Source organism: Dasypus novemcinctus, chromosome 2 (assembly GCF_030445035.2).
Source record: "Dasypus novemcinctus isolate mDasNov1 chromosome 2, mDasNov1.1.hap2, whole genome shotgun sequence".
NCBI lineage: Eukaryota > Metazoa > Chordata > Mammalia > Cingulata > Dasypodidae > Dasypus > Dasypus novemcinctus.
Window position 1 is genome coordinate 199,659,595 of NC_080674.1, and position 16,966 is coordinate 199,676,560.

Consider the following 16,966-nt stretch of genomic DNA (forward strand, 5'->3'; position numbering starts at 1 on the left):
TACAGAGTTTCATTATTAATCCATCAAGTGAAAGGTGCTCTGAGTATACGACAGTCTTGTGAAATAGTCTTAACAAATTGGAAATGGTCACATGTCAGATCTGCACCTTCTGGAGAACCTCCAGATCCTTTCCAGAAGTCTTCTCAGAGTTCCTTTCAGATCCTTATTCCTCAGGGTGTAGATGAAGGGATTGAGGGTGGGGGTGATTATGGAATAGAGAGATAGATAAACTTGCCCTGCTCATGGGAGTAGCTAGAAGGGGGCTGCAGGTACATGTAGATGGCAGGTAGGTAGAAGAGGGAGACCACCACCAGGTAGGAAGAACAAGCCTCAAAGGCCTTGTTTTGGGATCCTTTGAAGGACTGGATCCTGAGCACTGCATGGGCAATGAAGCAGTAAGAGAGGAGGATGAAAGCTAGGGGAACCAGCACAAAGAAGGCCACCAGCACAGCCAGTATGGTATCATTCACTGTTGTGTCAGCCCACAACAGCTCGATCATGGCTGGCACCTCACAGAAGTTGTCTAGCAATTGCTGCCCACTAAAAGGCAACTGCACTGTCAAGACTACTTGAACAAGGGAGTTGCCAAAACCACTGACTCAGGCCATGGCTACTAGCTGCTGGCAGAGAGGGCGGTGCATGATAACAGCATACCTGAGGGGTTCACAGATGGCCATATAGCGGTCCAGGGCCATGGCGGCCAAGACAATGCGCTCAGTGCAACCCAACAGTGGAAAATAGCATACTGCATGTGCAGCTCCCATAGCTGCTTGGAGCTACCGATGTTGACCAGTATCTGTGGGACGTAGTTGTGGTGTAGCAGAGGTCCAGGAAGGACATAAGGCAGAGGAAGATGTACATGGGGCTATGGAGCTGAGGATCCATCCGGGACACCAAGATGATGGTGATGTTCCCCAACATGGCTAGAACGTAGGATGCCAGGAGGATCACAAAAAGAGGGAGTTCCAGCCATGGCCTGTCAGAGACACCCAGAAGGATGAAGTCCTTAGGTGAATTCCCCAAGAAACTCTGGTTGTCACTGCTCATGCTGATTCATTTTCTGGTGCCTGTGATGAATCAAGAAAGTCAGAATCCCTTGATCCAAAAGGGGAAATATTAATTACAAATGAGTTTTTATGGCTAAGAGATTTCCAAGTGAATGGGGAAGTGATTCCAGAGGTTACTCTTACACAAGTCTCAGGAGGATCTCATTGACTGCTTCAGTAAACTGTACCTCAATATGGGTGCTCCCGAGGGTTCTAGGGACACCTAGACACTATAGGCAGGGCAGACAGCACCAGGAAGTTACCACACCATTGGCAGGCTTTACCTTGGAATATATGATAACCTATCTTCCCAAGGTATCAGAGATTTTATTTTCCTACACATGGTTCTTCTGCCCTTTTATATAAACCCATAATTAGCACTGTTTCCATTAAGTATGTCCCAGAGACTTAAATCTTCTGGCTGTTCGTATGCCAGTTAAGCCCTGAATCTCAGCAGAGTTACAGCCAACACCTCCTCTCCAGTTCATTTGACTTGCCCAGGACAACTAACAAAAGGATGATGACGGATCATCCCAAAAAACAGAATTTACAACTGCAAGCAAGATGTTCCACCCATCTGCCCCATGTGATCTAAGCTTCCTCTCAATTGGTAGCAGAGTGGACATCACCACCCCCATATCCCTAAGATTCAGGAACCAACAAACATGAGGGGGAATGCAACTATGGACTGAAGAAGACTTATTATTTTTCTAGTAATGGAAGAACTTGTATCAGTGATATAAAGGCAGTGTATATAAGAGGTTCTGAGGGAAGGGAGAGGAAAGAATAGGTGTGATATGGGGCATTTTGGGGACATTGGAGTTGTATTGCATGATATTTCAATGCCAGATACAGGCCATTATACATTTTGTCAAAATCTACAAAATTGTGTGGTGCAAAGTGTAAAACAGTGTGAACTATAGAACATGGTTAGTAGCAATGCTTCAAAATTTGTTCATCAATGTGACACATGTACCACACTCATGTACGAAGTTATTAATAGGGGAGAGAGGGAAAGTGGGGTGGGAAGGGTACATGGGAATCCCCTATATTTTCTATGTAACATTTATGTACTCTAGAGCTCTTTAAAAATAAAGAAAAATAATAATATAAATAAAGAAAGCCAGAATGAATAAAGCCTGAGAGGAGGAATCAATCATCTCCCTTAGTCCTTCATTCATGCTTTCTTACACAGGGTGCAACTCTCTGGTCTTCAACTTTGTAGAGTCACTTGGATGTAGAGGTGTCAGAACCAAGAGTCAGAAAAGCCGCATAGGAGTCCTTGCTCTACTTTCTGATTCTGTAACCTTGGCTATGCCATTTAATCTTTTCTGAACTTTAATTAGTGCTTCTGTAAAATGGAGAGAAAATACTTGCTGTAACTATAGAGACTTGAGAAAGAGAAAAGAACATCAATTATATGAAAGCATACCATATGAATAAGTGGGTTTTTTTTTCCTTCTTCAATTTGGCCGAAGCCTGTCATAATTCTTTTTCCATTAAAATGTTTGACTTCTCTCTACAAATACATTGGGAGAACATGGACTGTTTTCTCAGGTGAGTCTTTTTGGAGGTCTCAGTGTCTTTTTGGAGATGGCAGTGGAAGGTGACAAAAAGCAAGTGTAATGACTTTGTAAACAGCTAAGGGCTTTATGGATGTAAACACGCTCTACTAAACTCTTAATGCTTGTATCTGGTCCTATCACCACGAGTTGGTGCTCCCTGTCTCTGGGGACTACACTTATCTTTTCATAACCATTCACACAGGCAGCACTGGCACTCACTTTGGCAATTACAACTGCACAATCCCATATCCTCTGAGTGTCTTGAGTGGAAGGGACCAATTCCTCTGTCACCTTCTCCTTAGTCCCTGCCTTGGACATGGCACCTAATGAGACTCCAGAGCATGAAATTTTTTTTTAGGAAATACCTGAAATGAACCGGGGACCTTGTATATAGGAATCTCGTGCTCAACTGCTGATTTATATCCTCTTCCCAATGAGAGTTGGTTTTTTAATTTGTTTGTTTGATTTTAGGAAGTACTGGGGATTAAACCCAAGACTTTGTACTTGGGAAGCAGGCACTCAACCACTTGAGCTACATCTGCTCCCCAAAGAATAGGATTTTTTTATAAGGTTATTTTATTAAAAGGTTATATTGTTTGAAAAAGTTGAAAACTATAGATTAGAGGCATAATCTGAACTTTTTTTGTCTTTATTTTTTTAATGCTACATTAAAAAAATATGAGGTCCATATATACCCCCTACACCCCTCACCCCACTCCTCCCCCATAACAACAACCTCCTCCATCATCATGAGACATTCATTGCATTTGGTGAATACATCTCTGAGCACTGCTGCACCTCATGGTCAATGGTCCACATCATAGCCCATACTCTTCCACAGTCCACCCAGTGGGCCATGGGAGGACATACAATGTCCGGTAACTGTCCCTGCAGCACCACCCAGGACAATTCCAAACCCCAAAAATGCCCCCATATCACATCTTTTCCTCCCACTCCCTACCCCCAGCAGCCACCATGGCCACTTTCTCTACACCAATGCCACATTTTCTTTGATTACTAATCACAATAGTTCATGAATAGAATATCAGTAAGTCCATTCTAATCCATACTCTATTCCTCCATCCTGTGTACCCTGGGATGGTTATGTCCACTCCACCTCTATATCGAGAGGGGGATTAGATTCCACATGGGTGATGGATGCAATTCTCCTGCTTTCAGTTGTAGGCACTCTTGGGTCCCTGGTGTGATGGTTGACCTTCTTCACCTCCCTGTTAGCTAGCTGGGGTAAGTCCAATAAACCAGAGGGTAGGAGTTGCAAGTCTGTTGAGGCTCAGGGCCTGGCTGTCTCATGGACAGTCCAGAGATTCAGGTCCCTTGAGTATATACCAAACCCCAGCGCTAACCACAGGTATGGTAAAAGTAACAGGAGAGGCGTGTGAACAAAGATCACATCTGAGTCCAACTCCATCACACTCAGGAACACAAAATCCAAAATAGGGCCAACTGACATGGCACTGAACTCCATCTGCCATGACCATAGAACCTGTGGGTCTCTGTAGCCCTCAGAAGAACCAATACCTGGGCTTGTATCTACTTTGGCTGTCTCTGGGACCATGCTGAGGACCCTCTGATGACCTCCCAACTTTTTTTTGGAGACTCATAGCCTTATAAACTCATTTGTCCTTTCCATTTCTGCCTTTTATTCAAGGTCCGATAGTAGTTTTAACACCTGCTGGTACATGTAGGCTGAGATCTTCTGCTGGTCTGAGTTAACCCTTTTATTCAAGGTCATTTTCTAGTTACATCATCAGCTGGTACTTGGTAGTAATCCCTCGGCACCAGGGAGACTCATTCCTGGGAGTATGTCCCACGCTGGGGGGAAGGTAATGCATTTACATGCTGAGTTTGCTTTGAGACTGGCCACATTTGAGCAAATGGAGGCTCTCAACAGGTAACTCTTAGGAACGTTGCAGCTCTAAGCCTAGTTCTTATTTCAGGCACACAGGCTCACAAGCATAGTTATTAGTATTAAGGGCTAATTGACAAAAAACACTTTTGGTAGAGAGTTAGCATGAAATAGTAGAAATGTAAATTTATGGACTATATTTCACATGAAGAAAAAGTAGTTCTCAAATCACCTGGAGCCCTAACACTTTTGGGCGGATATATTTCCTCTCTTGGTTTTGAATTCATCATATTTGGCTTCTAGTTCTAATTGTCTGCAAAAGACATGTGGCCATATCATGACAGTGAGTTGGGGTTTCATTTTTGTTTTCTTGTTTTCTAGGAAGTATTTTGTCTGAAGGTCAGAGGAAGAAGAGAGGATGAAAATCTCTGAGAACTGACCCAAAGAGAGGTAGGATCAGTGCTTTGGTGGTGAAGTGGGGAAAATCCCTGCTTCCAATCGTTACTCCACTGTTCTCTCTACCACTGAAAGCTTTATCTGTCTTGGACATTCAATGGAGTAATTTCCAGAGACCTAGAGACTTAGATATCTCTAAATGGCGGGAGGGAGAGAATGTCCCAATGGAATAGGCAGTTTTGTGCTGAGAAGATGCTTATGTAGTTGTAAATGAAACTCACAATGGATCCTATTCACTTTGTGCTAATAGTGACCTTGAGAAATACCTCTTCTCCCATTCTTATTATTATTACTATTATTTTATACTACATGAGCTTTACTGTGTAAGGACATTTCATTAGTTATTATTTCAATTCTGAATATGGCTTTCATTTTGGACCAAGAAATTTGTCATGGCAAAAAATAATTATGCATTTTTAAAAAAACAATTTTTTAATTTCACTTAATGCAGTGTGACATTTAAGAAATTATATATACATCCCTGAATTTCAGCTTACAAAAATAGGATAGCTTCTATTTAAACAAAAGCATATGCTTTTTTTGTTTTCCTGACAAAAATGTTTAAAGTTTTTATTACATTCCTGTTCCAAAGTTGTTTACAACCTTAACTTCTCCATTGTTTTGTTCATGATTTAAGAAGTTTGATTACACGCAGAGACAGAGGTTAACTGAGTGATCAACATACTCCAGATAGCAATGTGCCCTGTGAATGGGTTTCATTTTCCAGCCTCCTTCATAAGCAGGGAAAGTTAATGCGATGCAATGAGATGTTGTGTCTCCTGGGAGACTTTGGAGAAATATTTGCCATTCCTTCCTTCTCCATTTTTGTGCCTGGAATGTGGACTTGGTGGCTGGAGCCCAGGCAGCTATTTTTGACCTTGAGGTAACCACGAAGATGAAAGCCACACACTAAGAATGGTGGCGCATTCAGAAGGAGCCAGGTTACCTGCTGATGGTGAAGGTGCCATAAAATGGGGACTGCTGGATTTTTGGACATGAGAGTGAAAAGTTACCCTCTGTTTGTGGTTCTGGTTTGGATTTTCTGTTAGGAGGCCAAATGAATCATAACAGACCTTCAAGAAGATTTTCTGAAATTTCTTTCTTTGCCTATTATTATACTATGGACTTTAATAAATTTGTTGATGTTAATAATTCCCATTCTCTGGTAGAAGGTAATCTGAAGCAGTTCTGTGTTGATACAGGCATAATAGATTAATAACTAAACCAGCAGTGAATAAATTGGATCCATTTAATTACCAAATGAATGATAATGAAAACCAAATGCCACTATAGTCTTTGGTAATTGGAGATGAATGCATCCGAGTCAAAGATATTTCATACTTTCAGGTGTTCCAGAATGAGAAGAAAGAAGTTTTGTTCTGCTTGGAATCAACTGGAGAGTTCTATTGAAGGTGATTATGTTGATTCCCTGTATCTCTATAATTATATGCTCTTTCAGCTGTGGTTAGTATTAGAGAGAAGATGAGAAAGATTTACATGAATAATTATAAGAAAAAGTCTCTAGAACAATATTTATTTAACATTAGAACAGGAGATGGTATTGGAAAAAATGGACTTTGCAATCAAATAAACTGGATTCAAATGCTAGTACTCACTTTTTAACAAGTTGGTCCTGAATAAGTTACATAAATCTTCTGAGGCTTAGTCTCCTTATCTGTAAAAAAGAAATAAAAATATCTGACCACTGGATTATTTTTAAAATAATTGAACTAATATATGCAAATATCTTAGTGTGTTTCTGGTACAAAAACTTAAAAAGTCCATACTTTCCTGCCTTCATTCTTTCCTTCATTTCATCATTTTCATAGAGAAATATTAAGGAGTACTTACTATGTACTATGCCCCTGATAAATGGAAAAATAAAGTTATTTGTGCCCTTAAGGAAACTTTTTGAGATGATAGTTCTAAGCCTTGAATGTGATAGTTTCATTGCTCTTCAGGATTCTCAACCTGCCCTATTGCAAGGCAAGATCCATATTATACCATGAATTGATTGATTTACTGAGACCTTTGCCAGATTTATGGCAAGATCTTTGGTCAGGAATATACAGGAGGTAATTAGACCCTAATTCAACAGCACTTATGATTTGGCCTCTTTGACAACTTTCTCTCCTCAGATGAGCAAATGTGGTTTGCATCTCGGTTAAAACCACATTAGCAATAAAGCCACCAGGTATTATCTGTGGATCACTGAGTAGTTTCAGGGTACCTCTGATGGGCAGGCAAAAATTTAAAAACTCTGTTAGAAACTGCACACAGCACCATCTCCCTCCAGACACCCACATTGCTATCTACTAATATAAACAAACAGTGGCTTCAGGTGGAAAATGTTTTGAAGTTTTTAAAATGTTTAAAAACATAATTGATTAATAAGGCCTATATTTTCAGATTAATCGAGCAGCAGAAATCAAATGGGAGAAACAGACTTATAATAGAAGATTTGGTAATGGATAAATATAAATTTAAAAATAAAACTGTTAAAGACTGAAGATTTTAAAAAGGGGAAAAAATAAGAATAGGAGAATTGCTAAAAGAAGGACTTGGAATGATTAAATAGCCCTCTAAAGAGACATAATGTGACAGATAACTAATCACGACAGATTTTAAATTTGTGTTTATGAAGCATTGTATTTTAAAAGTGTTTTCAGATCATCAAGAGTATGTCTCTGAATTATAATTATTGATATAGCCTTTATGTTTGCTGATAGTTTGTAAGTTTTAGAGATAGTTCTAGACTAATTAATTTACATGTACTTCCAGAGAGTTTCTATAATTATTTGATAAATCTAACAGTCCAGATTTAACAAACTGTATACAGACTGTCAAATGCTTTATAGGAGTCCAGGAGATGGAAAATACAGATAATATTTATCTTAGCAGCTTTGGGACGACTTAACACCAGACCGTTGCTGTTTGTCGATTTTCCTGCTTAGAGTCAAATTAAATGGGGCTTTGAATTAAAATAAAAATTCCTAGTCCAACAGAGGGGAGAGAAGGCCTTTAAATAAGAGCTTCATTATTCTTCATTCTTTGTTCTAGGATGTTTATAAACTGGGGCCTTGAGGAGATAGGAGAGGCAGCAAACCAATATCTAGATATTAGCACCTGGTAGAACTGTCCAGGTACTAAATGGGGAGCAGGAAAAACTTGCAGCAAAATTAGGGTCTCTCCAGATTTCCGGATTCCTCTTCCTCCTGCATGGCTCACCTCCTGTCTTTCCTGAACGTGCTGACATCCCTGCCCCAGAATTTGGTGAGCTCGTGTGTTCTTCAGTACAAATCTCCACACTCATATACATGTACATAAATATACATATTCAGAAATAATGGAATATATTTACATTAATTTATCCATTTTTATCACAAATAATTATTATATTATATAATTACATAATTTATATAACTATTATATTTATATATCATCTTTTTAAAAAGTATACCATAAAATATATAAATTACATGGTACATTATAGAAATATAAGTGGTATAAAAGATATTATATATAAGTAAAATATAATATTTATAGATGCATAATTTTGTCAGTTTGTCAAGAAGTGGATAATGTTATATAGACTTCTATGGACCTTTTCTTAAATCACCAAACACATGGAAAATCCTTCACATGGCCTGGTCGAGATCTCACTCCTCCTTTATAGTGCTAGACTCCCCTTGTTTCTACCCAAACTTTAATCAGTAATAAAATCCTACTGTATTTCTTTAAAAGAGCAGAGATTCTAAACTGAAATGCGCAACCAGTAAACATTTATGATGTTCTTTCTTGCATGCTGGTTTTGCATAAGTGCTCTCTGGTTAGACTATGCTTTCGATTCTCTGAGTCTGTTCATTGAGGTCTCTTAATGGGAACTCAGCAGCCTCTTGTTCTCCCTTGTCCTGCTCTGGGGAACATTTTCAGAGTACAGCACAGGGAAGACTTGTCCACCAAGGACCAGGTTTTCTTCCAGATAATGTTGATTACACAATTTCTGGGAGCAGGACTCTGGTAGCTTATGTTCTTTATCTCATCTTTCATTCTAAAGTGAAATAATTCCTAAAATTCCTGAAGTCTGCATGAAAGGTATTACATTAAAAACTATTTTTGAGAGATTCTATGGATGATATGTTTGAACTTTTCTAAGCTGCCTTTGCTCAGATAGATCTGCCGGAGAATCCAGAAGCAGACGGCCGGCTCTCATTGCCATCTCCGTTTCTACAGTCACCCTTCTTCCACAGGAAATTCTTTTCACAGAATTTAGTGATTACTAAGAAGTGTTGCTCTATGGGCAAAATCCACACCAAGCAAAGGGATAATTTTAAAAAATTATTGACTATGGTGGACAACTCTGAAAGAGCCTAGAGAACTTGGGTAAGAAATACTGAAGACAGCATCACTTGATTTCACCAAAGTGAGCACCTCGTGCCAGTGGTCGACGCCTTCTGTGATGGTCTGAAGCTGTATGGACCCCAGAAAATATGTTCTGAAAATTAATCCGTTCTTGTGCATGTGCATCTTTTGGTGAGTAAGATCTTAAGATGTGACTTACCTCATTTTACTGGAGTCCTTTATAGGAGAATGAAATTCAGTGAGAGAGGGAGAAAACCATGACAGCAAGAAATGGAGAGCAAAAAAACCTCGAAGAGAAGGAGGCCACCATGTGCCTCGGCCAGAGGAGTGTAGGATTGCTGACAGCCGATCTTTTGGGAGAAGCATCCCCTGGTGATGCCTTGATTTGAACATTTATCTCAGCTTCGACACTGTAAGCTTGTAAATGAATAAATTCCCACTGTTAAAAGCCAAACATTTTATGGTATCTGCTTCAGCGACTTAGCAAACTAGAACACCTTCTCTGTCATCCATCTATGTCTATCAATCTACATAAGTTTACCTTTTCTTTATTTCTCATCTGCCTATTAATTTCTATTTTAGGATTCGAACCCAAACTAGAGAAGGATGCCACAGTGTGGTCGCCCCTCGGGCTGAAGTGTGGTTTGCTGACCTGGCTGGGGGGGGGGGGGGCGGCCGCGGTAGGCCTATTCCAAACCGCTGCCCCCATAATAGGGTGGTTGGTCGGGCCCACCGCCACCCCTGAAGGAAGCTCGGCATGGGCGCAGAGTGCCCTCGGGTCTCCCCTTCTCGGCAGCCATGCTTCCGCGGCCGCCCCTCCTCCCGGATGGCGCCGCACGATGCCTTCTTTCTCCCTGCGCAGGCGCAGGGCGGAAAATCCCAGTCTGCCCTTTTCCCTCCCCCCGACAGCAGCAACAGCCAGGCATGGGCGGGAAACTCAAGTCTGCCCTCCACCCCAGCAACAGCAGCCACCAATCCCTAAACCCTGCCACTTCCCCCAGCAACAGCAACAGCCAATCCCTAACCACCACCCCTCCTCCTTCCAGTACCGCCCACTGACCTTTCTCCGGCAACCAATCAGAACAGGGTGTGGCTTCGACCAATCAGCCTTCCCCAGCCCCTATAAAACTGTTGCCTCTCCCTCAATAAAGTGGACTTGCGTGTTTACCTTGTCTCCGCGGTAGTTCTTCTGCCGTGCGCTCTCCAGTCCTGAGAGCCCCCGACAAGGGCCTGGCCTCCCTTGTCCCCAGTTCGTCGCCTGCTTCTCCGGGTGACTCCCTCGTCGCCGGCTTCGCCGGGCGACCCCGTCAGCCGAACCACGCAACCCCTGTGAGACCGACCCCTCGTCTGCTGCCGGACCGACCCCTCGTCCCAAGCGGGACCGACCCCTCGTCCCAAGCGGGACCGACCCCTCGTCCCAAGCGGGACCGACCCCTCGTCCAAAGCTGGACCGACCCCTCGTCCGCAGCCAGACCCCACCTCTACCGACCGAGCAAGCTGTCGCACCACAGAGATGCATACTTTTTAAAATCAAAAATAAATAAAATATAATTTTTCAAATGAAAAGTAAATCTTATCAGCCTGGTGATTTGAAAATGAAGACTGTATTTGCTCATGGAGTTAGATGGGAATTTTCAAGAAATTGAATGAACTTAATCCACAGCTTTAAAGTTTAATAAAATATATTTAAATCAAACACACCATGACATTCCTCTTTGCGACTGTTTAAACTTACAAAGAAATTGGCTGAAGCCAATTAATAAATGTGCAAGCAAGTACCTAGCTTTCCAAATTCATTTAGTGAATGTATGAACAAAATTATTTGAAGATCACTGTCTTATTGTACTTGCCTCTTATCATTTACTCCCATAAAATCATAATGTCTTGGAAAGAAAATAGCTAGGCTTTCATTTCCTGTATCACCTCTGCACCTCCCATAGCTCAGCCAACTAAAATTTGTAGAGTCCACATGTACCCGTATTGCTATTTACTTATTTTGAAAGAAAAGACCTTTTCTCTCTGTCCCCAATCCCCAAGTTACTTTGAGAGTCATATCTCCTCCTGTTATCTCTAAGATGCCTGATGCTTTCATGGAATAAAACTCTCATGACTTTTAAGACAGAACAGTTTTGATTTTTTCCTTTAAATTCTATGTGTTTGACATGCTCTTTATTCTCTTGGAATACTCTCCCAACTTCCTTCCTCATTCAGAAAACCACTACAGCCAAACAGCCCCAGTACCCTTTATCTCTTCACATTACTTAAAAGGATCTGAGTGTGAGTGGTACAAGCATCTGCCTTATAGATCACCTTTCTGTCTATACCAACCTTGGCTCCATTAGATTTTAGGTTCTTGAAAGAGCTAACAGCTCACTGAATTTTTTTTACCACAAACCACTCTTTCTTGGTGAGGAGTTCTATCTTCACTCCCAAAGGCTCTGTTCAAGTCCTAGTGTCTTTTGCACAAAATTGGTTTCAGGGTCCCCAAGATCTGGAATAGGACTTTCTACAGTAATTGTTTCAGGTGCCCTTTCAGCAGTACCTCTGGAAAACCTTTGCCTTTATGGGTAACTTTTCAAGACTGTGGAATGAGATCAGAGGTGATAGAAATGAAAAAAGTCAAACTGTAGGATTTGGTGTGGAAACTCCGACTTCCAGTTTTAGTATGGGGATATCTAGGGAGCAAAAGTGTATGGTGTTTGTTCATGTGGAAAAGTGGAAGAGAACTAGGGGTTGCAGTTATAAGAATCTCTTACATTTTTTAATATAACATTTATGTAATCTAAGGATATTTAAAAAATAAAAAATTTTAAAAAGAGTGGTGTATGAGGCTATAATTTTCCATAGGGCTGGTAATTATGTAAAACTTATACAAATCAACTAAACCGATTTCATACACATATTACATTGCATTCAGATCATCAACTCTCTTCTTTGTGAGATATCTTCCTTCTTTCATATATCTGAAAAGAAATTGTCCCTCCAGCTCAATATTATACAGATGGAGATAAATACTTTGCTCATAATGAAACATCTTTTTCAAAGAGGTTGTGACTATAAAGTCTGCCCTAGCCTTAGGGGATATGTTTCCAGGATGATATCCAATCAGAACTCTAATAGCTCCTTTGAATCAGGGTCAATGGGCTGGAAAAATGGTTATAAACTCTCTCAATATGGTGAAAAATACAACTATTTAATGTAAGGAATTCTGTGAACACCAAGCAAGAGAAATATAAATAGAACTACATCTAGGCACATCATAGTTCCATTCCTGGAAACCAAAAATGAAAAGAAAATACTGAAAGCAGCCAGAAAATAAGACAAATTATCCTCTTTAATATAATAATTCAGCAATTCTGAAAACATGCATATTCTATTTGTTGTAAATTTGTAATTTATTTTTCTGTGGGGCAAGAGTGTAGATAAATCTTGCTAGAAGTTACTCTGTACTCACCACTTATTAACTTTAACTTTCTTTCCAAGAAAGGTGTAAAGCACTGAAGTTAAGTGATATGGGGTTTCAAGATCCATAAAGGTAAATTGAACAATAGTCATTCAGAGGGAATTCTAAGGAGATTACTAACAGAAATAGAGATTTGTTTCTGAGACAGGAATTTTTGAAACTAGTGAGTATTAACTTATAAAGTGAGATAGCAAAGAGAAAAGGCAGATGGCTGCTCTGACCATAGCAGGAACTAGCTAGGAATGTAGCTCCATTTTGAGTAAAATGCACTTCAATCTCTGTCTTCAACTCTTTGAGTCCATCCTGTGAAGTCCTGCTATGTTCTCTAATAAAGTGGCAAGTATCTCTGAATAAACAGGCAGTGCCTAATAAAAGAAATAGACTAATACTCTAAGCCCTCAATATTAATGCTTGTACTTATGAACCTTATTCTTATAAAATTGAAACAGCTTGTATATAGTCTCTGGGACATATACCTTCCCCCTAACATGGGACTTGACTCCCACGGATAAGCCCCCCTAGTACTGAGGGACTGTTACCAAGTGCCAATCAGTAATGCATTTGGAAAAAAAGCCTTGACCAAATGGAAAAAAATTAAATACAAAAGAGTTTTTTTTTAAAGGAGGTACCAGGGATTACACTCAGGACTTCATACATGTGAAGCAGGTGCTCAACCACTGAGCTACACTGACTCTCCTACATGAGTGAATTTTTATGGATAAGAGATTTCAAAGTGTGTTGGGAGGTCATTTCGGAGGTTAGACTTATGCACATCTCAGGCAGATCTCACTAATTGGCACAGTAAACAAAGACTTAAACAAATACTCCTAAGGGCTATGAGATATCTTGCTTGCACTTCAGGCAGTGCACACAAATCCATAAAATCAGCAACCCATTGGTGGGCTTTACCTTGGAATAAATGATAACCTCTCTCCCCAATGCAACTGAGTTAGATTTATTTATAAAGTTCCTACGCATGATTTTTCTACCTCTTTTATTTGAACCTGTAATTAACATTATATGCATTGAATATATGTCCCAGAAACTAAATTTTCCAGCTGTTCACATGCTGGTTAAGCCCTGAATCTCAGTAGATTTGCAGATAACACCTCCTCTCCTATTCATTGGACTTGCCCAGAACAACTAACAAAAGGGTGATGATGGACAATGCCCATCCCCCAAAACAATATTTACAACTGCAAACAAAACAGTTCCATCCATCTGCCCCATAAGATCTAAGCTCCCTCTCATGCTGAAGCAAAGGGGGCATCACCATCCCTAAATCCTCAAGACTTAGGAATGAACAAACATAAGGGGCTATGCAACCATAGACCAAAGTAGATTTATTATTATTGTAGTAATGGAAGAATTTGCAACATTGATAAAGATATTGGTTAAAAGAAATTCTGAGGGGAGGGTGAGGGTAGGTGTAACATGGGGCATTTTGGTGACATTGAAAGTGTTCTGCATGATATTGCAATGACAGATACAGGCAATTATACATTTTGTCAAAACCTGTAAAATTGGATGGTGCAAAGTGTAAACCATAATGTAACTTCTAGACCTTGGTTAGTAGCAATGCTTCAATATCTGTTCATCAAGTGTAACAAATGTACCACACTAATGTGAGGTGTTATTAATAGGGTAATATGTGAGAGGAGGAAGGGGTAAGATATGTGGGAATCCCCTATATTCCCCAACCCCCATGGAGATGGCTCCCTTGTCTGTTTACTCATTGTTTTTGCTACTTGTTTGCCCATTGTTTTCTCTCGATGTCTGTGTATTTTTTTGCTCAATGTCTGCTCATTGTCTGCTTATAGTTTGTTTGTCTTCTTTAGGAGGCAGAGGAAACCAAACTCATGACCTCCCATGTGGGAGGCAAGCACTCAACTGCTCGAGCCACATCTGCTTTCTTCCATATATTTTTGCTGTAAATTTTCTGTAATATAAAACTTCTTTAAATTTAAAAAAAGAAAAAAAATGACCCATCTGATTTAGTGGGCCAGACTGTAACTAAAAATATCATCTTCACAATGTCTTATTTGCAATGAATTCACACTGACAGGAAGGGATAAAGTTTAAGAATATGCCTTGTCTGGGATACAAAACTCAATCTGCCACATCCGTATATAAAGGAAGAAGGATTACCCTAACTTTAAATGTTTATAGTGAAATGGAGAAAACAAATACAGATATGCCCCATACATACATATGAAAGAAATATAAACATATATTGCATCATATTACATTTGTCATAAATTGATTAAGGGACGTGAAGTGAACTTGTTATACTAAGGACAAAGTTATTACTTTGAATAAATGTTCAAAGAGAGATGAGCAGGACATTGATGAAGTAAGAATATGATATATTTTAAGGTGACAAGGTGTTTGATGAAGGAGAAAGCTTGTGAGACAGAGAGGAGAGTGAGAAAAAGGTTTGCGTAGGAAATGTGATGAATCTAAGGCAAATCTTGTTTTAAAACCTTGTTAAGATTTGAAAAGAAGTTTTTAGCCAATTTATTTGCAGGGCATCTTGTTTTTTATTACTTTTTTAAATTGTATTTTTTCAGTGATACCTAGATCACAAAAAATGTTACACTAAAAAATATGACAGGCTCCCATATACCCCAAATCACACCTCCCCCTCCCCCCACATCAGCAACCTCTTTCATAATTGTAGTGCATTCATTGCATTTGGCAAATACTTTTTGGAGCACTGCTGCACAACATGGATAATAGTTTACATTATAGTTTACACTCTCCCCCAGTCCATTCAGTGGGTTATGGCAGGATATATAATGCCCAGCACCTATCCCTACAATATCATTTAGGATAACTCCAAGTCCATAAAATGCCCCCACATCACATCTCTTCTTCCCTCTCCCTGCCCTCAGCAACTACCATGACCACTTTCTCCACATCAATGCTACAATTTCTTCCATTACTAGTCACAATATTTCTATAGTAGAACACAAGTAAGTCCACTCTAATCCATATTTTATTCCTCCATCTTGTGTGCCCTTTGATGGTGATGTCCACTCCACTACAATATCAAGAGGGGGCTTAGATCCCACATGGTTGATGGATGTGATTCTCCTGCTCGGAGTTGTAGGCACTCTCGGTTCCCTGGAGTGGTGATTGACCATCTTCACCTCCCTGTTAGCTGACCTGGGTAAGACCAATGAATCAGAGGGTAGGAGTTGCAACTCTGCTGAGGTTCAGGGCCAGTCCAGAGATTCAAGTCTCCTGAGTATACAGCAACCCCAGCACTAACCACAGGTTCAATATAAGTGACAGAAGTGGCATGTGTAGAGAGGTCACATCTGAGTCTAACACCATCATACTCAGGAGCACAAATTCCAAAGTAGGGCCCACTGACAAGGCACGGAACTCCAGAGCCATTTGCCATGACTATAGAACCTGTGTGTCTCCACAGCCCTCAGCAGAACCAGTAACTGGGATTTTATCTATTTTGGCTGTCTCAGGGATCCTGCTGAGGGATGCGTAAGTGCAACCCCTCTGATGATTTCCCAACTCTTTTTTGAAGACTCTTAGCCATGTAAACTCATTTCTCTTTACCATTTCCCCCTTTCATTCAAGGTCTTTTTCTAGTTGCATCACCAGTTAGTGATTGGTAATAATCTCTCAGCGCCAGGGAGACTCATCTCCCAGTGTCATGTCCCATGCTAGGGGGAAGGTAATGCATTTGCATGCTGAGTTTGGCTTCAAGAGTGGTTACATTTGAGTAATGTGGAGGGTCTCAGGAGGCACCCTGCAGTTCGAGGTCTAGTTGAAATTTCAGGCACACAGGCTCATAAGCATAGTCATCAAGTATCAAGGGTTCATTATTGGAGCATCCTTCTTCACTTGTCTTTCCCCTTGCACTCGGGGGATTGTTGCTGTCCCTTTGGGGAATGTGACAGAGCTCCCCTGGGTAGGAACTCAGCACTCCCTCAGTTGACGTTTGTAACTGTAACTGCTATGAAAATACCCAGTATCTACATCAGGGCATCTATTGAAGTAGAGCTTTTGCAGGAGGGCATTTGAAATAATGCTACCATTCACCCTCCCACAAATGTATGAACATTGCTGCTGTACTGTCTGATGAAAACATTTGGACAGAATCAAGAAAGGGAACAATGACTCTATTTGATATTTCAAAAAATAGTACTTTTTAGAAGGACAAGCCTCTCTGAATACCAGGATG

The 16,966-nt window shown here is 40.3% G+C and overlaps 1 long non-coding RNA gene and 1 pseudogene across 4 annotated transcripts in view; one reads left to right on the top strand and one right to left on the bottom strand.

Annotated features, from left to right (window-relative positions):
* LOC101434481 (uncharacterized) overlaps window positions 1-16,966 on the top strand; it is a 78,416-nt gene that overhangs the window by 47,689 nt on the left and 13,761 nt on the right. For 3 of the 4 annotated variants that reach the window (XR_009182424.2, XR_009182426.2, XR_011647281.1), the window contains 3 exons: window positions 4,860-4,928; window positions 6,282-6,346; window positions 12,780-12,831. This is a non-coding gene — a long non-coding RNA (uncharacterized lncRNA). The remainder of the gene's footprint in view (window positions 1-4,859; window positions 4,929-6,281; window positions 6,347-12,779; window positions 12,832-16,966) is intronic. The other variant, XR_011647282.1, reaches the window with a different exon arrangement.
* On the bottom strand, window positions 88-1,047 carry LOC131275434 (olfactory receptor 2B11-like; annotated as a pseudogene).